Source organism: Helianthus annuus, chromosome 6 (genome assembly GCF_002127325.2).
Source record: "Helianthus annuus cultivar XRQ/B chromosome 6, HanXRQr2.0-SUNRISE, whole genome shotgun sequence".
In the NCBI taxonomy this organism is placed as follows: Eukaryota; Viridiplantae; Streptophyta; class Magnoliopsida; order Asterales; family Asteraceae; genus Helianthus; species Helianthus annuus.
In genome coordinates this window covers 16,001,004-16,007,003 of record NC_035438.2, presented here as the reverse complement: position 1 = coordinate 16,007,003, position 6,000 = coordinate 16,001,004, and positions in this window count along the sequence as shown.

Below are 6,000 nucleotides of genomic sequence, written 5' to 3'. Positions count from 1 at the left end.
TGTGCCATAAGGTAGATGGACTCGGACTGGTGGTCATGGCATGAACACCTTCAGCATGAATCTCTGCCATGTATAGAGTGCCTTGCTTCTTTCCTTTGGCAATCACTAAGTTGCCTTTGATCACTTTCCATTGTCCACCCCTAAAGTGAACATTAAACCCTTCATCGTCCAATTTTCCAACTGAAATCAACTTTCTCCTCAAATTAGGAATAACACTGACATCTTTCAATGTCCATATAGTTCCCAATGAGGTCTTCAAGTCTACATCTCCGATACCCGTAATATCAAGCATTTGATCATCGACTAAACGAACTTTACCAAAGTTACTTGTTTGTAGATTCTTGACCATGTCTGGGCATGAGATAGCATGGAAAGAAGCACCAGAGTCCATAATCCAGGATTCCACTGAATTCTCAACACAACATATGAGAGCATCTCCTGATTCTTTAGAGACTACATTGTTTACTTCTTTCTTTGCAGCTGGTTTTGTACATTGGCTTCTAAAGTGACCCTTTTCTTTGAAGTTCCAACATTCAATGTCTTTTTTGTTCTTTGATTGCCCTCTTTTTCTGGACTTTGACCTACCTCGATTAGTTCCTCTATCGTTTCTTCTTCCTATACTTTCTGTGTGCAATAAAGAACTTGAACTGGAAGTTTCATTATTGCTTCTCCGTCTGATATCTTCATTTATAATCAAGTCACGAATACCCTCAACGGTGAGTTTGGTAGTGCCGGATGCACTACTAACAACTGTGACTATGCCTGACCAACTTTCGGGCAACGATGATAAAAGGAGGAGCGCTTGTACTTCATCATCAAACTTTATTTCAACTGAGGCTAAACGAGAGATAATCGAGTTGAACTCGTTTATGTGAGAGGTAACCGACATGCCTTCCTTCATCTTGGTGTTAACCAATTTTTGGATGAGGAATACTTTGTTTGAAGCAGATGGTTTTTCATACATGTTGGACAAAGCTTTCAATACACCGTACGTAGTTGTTTCATTGACAATGTTATACGCAACACTCTTTGCCAAAGAAAGCCTAACCACACCCAAAGCTTGTCTATCCAACAACTTCCATTCTACATCATACATGTCATCCGGTTGTGTTCCCAACATAGGCAAATGCAAACCCTTTTGATACAACAAATCCTCAATTTGCATTCTCCAAAATCCATAATCACTACCATCAAACTTGTCAATCTTGATTTTACTAAATTCTGCCATTTTAACGAACAATTATCAATTTGCTACAAACTAAACGAATTTGTACTGCTAAATGTAACACCCCGAAAACGGATTTGGTAATTAACCCATGTTAATACTAAAAGACGAGTAAAGTACCGTTAGTGGTAAAATAGCCCGGTGAATATTAGGATTTTAAATAAATAAACCTAATATTAAATAAATGTAGTATAAAGGCTTTTGGAGGAAATAAAGTTTATAGAAGGCCCGACCTAACGGGACCTAAAATAAACTTAGTCATAAATATTCCCGAACCCGCTAAGTTAACTAGGAACATTTAACCTAGTTAATAAGTGGGAAAATTGTTAAAAGAAATAAGTAGGTCGTGGCCTACTTAATAACGAACCAAACACGAGGGGTTAAAGCGGGATAACTAGAAAAGTTATTTAATAAAAACAAACACAAACACACACACAGTGTGTGTTCTGGATCGAGCTTAGGGGCGACCAAGAAGGGTCAAACCCTAATCAACACAATTTCATCAAATTGAAGGGGCAAATCAAGTCCAAATCAAAATCCGAGTATGAATTAGTGATCTCCATTGAAAAAGGAGTCATGAGGTATGTAAATTTCTTGAGAAATCTCTAGTTGAAATTCTGAGCAAACCTAGAGAACTCGAATCTGAACTTGCATGTTTGTTGTTTGAGTGAAATTAGTGATGAAACTATGTCTAGGAGTAAACCCTAGTCATGTACTTGTTGAATTGATGTTCATGGTTGTGAATCCATGATCATACACTCATGTGTCAAGTGGGTTTTGATTATGTAGTAAAGATGATGATGTACACATGTTTAAAAACATCATAGTTGCTAGTAGGAACAAGATACTTGAACAATTTGCAAGTTTGAGTAATTGATCATAAGTGATAGTGGTGAATTTTGATGTTAATCTTGGTAAAAATAACTAGTTAGGAACTAGTTAGTAAATATGTAAAATCATGCACATTAGGTGTTTGTTAAAATGCCTAAATGAGAACTAAGTGTTGATAATGTGCCTAATTGAGTCTTGTGAACTTGATAGTGCAATCATATGTGTTAACTGGTGATTTGACTTTTAAATAGTCAAACCGACCATTAATAAGATCGAATGGTAATTGTGATAGAAAATATGTAAGATGGAATAGTCATAATTAATGATGACTAATATAACCGTCTTACAAATTATGATGATAGTTTGACGCTTGACAAGCTAGGTGGAGGCTTGGAAAGGAAGCGGGTCAAACGAAGCAAGAATGGCGGAAAAAGCATAATTCGGATGCAAGGTAAGTATAGCTTACACTAGTCTTAAATTGTGGAATGTTTTCTTATCATATAAATTATGAATGAGATATCTAAACAATTGAAATATGATGTTCCGTCGTGTAGTCGAACGGAACAAGAAAATCAAAGATGATAGAAACCATAATAATGGTTAAAAAGAAGTAAATCGATAAATTGGTCATATTATGTCGAAAGAAATACACGGTTTATATTTAAAATTACCGTACGGTGTTAAACGGGAAGAGTCATGTAGAGGAGATGATAATAAATATCATTTCGCAAAGATAAATGGTCAATTCGGCCAAACGGGTCAAAAGGTGTAGACAACACCTTTTGACTATATAGACTAATGATTCTTTTATCGAGTCATATGCTTACAGGAATAGATATCCAATGGATATTCGCATCGTTCTAAATTAGCGAAATAAAGCAAGGTATGAAAATCGGGTCTATTTGTTGATCCGAGCCAGGTACGCTTATTTATGATGTATGTAAAAGTGCTAATTTGGTCGAATAATTAGTGGTAGCCCTTCATTGTAAAAGAAGGACCAAAATCGACCCAAACGCCCTTGTAGGCTAAATTGAACAAACAACTCTTAGAGGTTGTTTGGAAAGGAGTCTTATGATTAAACAAAAGTTTAGAACGAGTACGGGTAGTGAAAGATGTAATTCTTGGGCCAAAAGACTCCATATGAGTCTTTGCTGTAAAATGATATTTCAAGAGGTATAAATTCGGAACACATAGATATCTACTTTAAATCCAACACACATTTAGTTGTGATGGAAGAGTACTAGATAAGAGATATAGGTTACCATGCTAGATTAGAATGAAAGCGAAATTGAGCTTAAAAGTGCTTAAAATATCCTTAACGGGTCAAAATAAGCATACTAGTGAAAACGGGTTTAATTTGTGAATAAACCTATGATTAGAACCTAATATGGTATATCACAATTATTTGATGAAGTGTATGAAATATAAGAATCAAATAAATACGTTTGTTTGATAAAATGCATAACCGGGTCAAAATTTGGTATAAAGGGTAATAAGCCGAAGACTTAGAAGTCTTAAATTTTGTTAAGCCGAATGTCGGATTTTAACTCCAAATGATGGAGAATCAAATTACAAACACGTAGGAAGAAACGGTAGGCCAAACGGACAAGCAGTTTGAAAGATACGGAAGATTTCGTGTCAAATTACGGCAAAAATGGAAAACTGGATGCAGGGTCCACCGTAAATTACGGTGCCACCGTAATTTACGGTGGAGATGAAAAGCCTTACGGTGGCCCCCTACTGGTTTACGGTAGGGGCATGTAAAACCAGTGGCCACCGTAAATTACGGTGCCACCGTAATTTACGGTGGAGGTCAGGTTGAAATTTTTGTTTTTGTTATCAATTGTTTCTCGGACTCGTTTAGACACGTTTTAAGTCCTGTATGACTAAAGCATTTCATGTTATTGAAATGTAGGTACTTTTGGATGCCGGAAGACGATCAAGCTCAGTGAAGAACCGAACACGATAAAGACACACGCTTCCGCACTTTGACACATAGTAAATTTTAAACAACGAATTTAATCATGTTATGTAGAATAACTTATGATTTGTAAAAGTTTTAATAAACCCGTATTTTTATAGCATGTGTAGTCTTAACTACACATCTAATCGTTGGTAATTACATACAAAATCGTTAATTAGTAACTAGGGTGTTACACTAAATGATAATTATACTAGCGGAAGCAATAAACAGAAACAAGCACTTATCTGTTTCAAGCTTTAAAATGGCGATTCAACAAATAATGATAGGTGATGAGATCCTTGTCAAAGTTCAGGGGGCCTTCTAGCAAATAGGGGAAACTTTATTCCCTTAAAGAAAGAGAAAAAAAGAACATGTATGGTTCTCTTCTTCTTCTTCTTCTTCCTTCCTGCAACCTGCTCCCACAGAACAAAAAAAGAATTCTTTTTCCTTTTTGAAATCCGGCGAACCTCAAGCAAAATCGAAACCCTAGACCTTCGATTTTGAAACCCTAGATGCGATTTCCAGCAAGGATGGTCTTTAATTTGGAACCCTAGGCGGCGGCGGAGGTGCTAGCGGCGGGAAGATGAACAGCGGCGGCGGCTACTGGGTTTCTGAAACCCTAGTCGCGATCTGCAGCGGTGACAATGAACACGTCTTCAATCGGAACCCTAGTCCTGACAGGTATCTTCTTCTTCACCTTTTTTGCTACTAGTTTGTGCGAATCAATCGAGAGCCTGTGCTCTGATACCAGTTGTTAGGTCAAGAAGACGATTCCACAAACACTAGAACAATAATCAGCAAGCTTACACACTCACACACACACTCTAATTCACAAGAACACGGGATTTATAGTGGTTCGATCAAGCTTGATCGACATCCACTCTCCACAACTAGTTTTCTTTGTATTAGGTGCTCAAGAAGTTTACAGTACATGAAGAGAAGTATTTATATGGGTTACAATTAGGGTTGTTGACTTTACTACATAAACAGAGAAACTCCTACTAGCTACAGAAGGAGTGTAACACATAACACCCCTGCTAGATTGCTAGATGTAGAAGGAGTGTAACAACACCCCTGCTAGTCAAATCCTCCACAACCCAACATGGATCAGTTTTTATTATCCTCCCTTGATTCAAACTACTTAACACCTAGCATGTGTCTGAAATACACAAACTTTTCTCTGGTTAATGCCTTCGTGAGAACATCTGCAAACTGATTATGGGTGATGTAATACTCCAAAATCACTTGCTTTTGCATTACCATCTCTATGATAAAATGATATTTCAATTCAATGTGCTTAGAACGACTATGCATGATCGGATTCTTGGACAAGTTAATAGTTCATTTATTATCACGTTAAATCACTGTTAGCTTGGATTGTTTCAGTTCCATATCCTCTAGCACTCTTCGTAACCATATGGCTGGCATGTGGCACCTGTAGCCAGTATATACTCAGCCTCGTTGCTTGACAAAGCAATTGTGTGTTGCTTTTTTGAGCCCCAAGCAAAACAATCCACTTCTCAAAGAAAACACATATGCAGATAGACTCTTACAAACATCAACATAAGTGGCCCAATCATTGTCGCTATAACCAACTAAAGTGGTCCCTTCTACTTTCTTGAACCGTAAACCAAAGCCTAAGGTGAATGCAACATACCTTAAAATCCTTCATACAACTCCAAAATGTATCTTAGAATGCTTCTACATAAATCGTGATACTAAACTCAAGCATAGGCCAGATCAGGCCTTGTGTGAGTTAAGTATATAAGACCTCCAAGAAGACTTTCCGAATGCTTCCTCATTGACCTTCTTTGTACCATGTTCAAGCATAAACTTTTCATTTCAATTCATTGAAATGAGCTCAACTTTGTTGTTCTTCATCCCAAAGTGACTTAGAAGAGTCTGAGCGTATTTCTCCTAACATACAAAGATCCCTTATTTGGTCTGCATAACTTCAAGTCCAAGAAAAACCTTGAGCAGG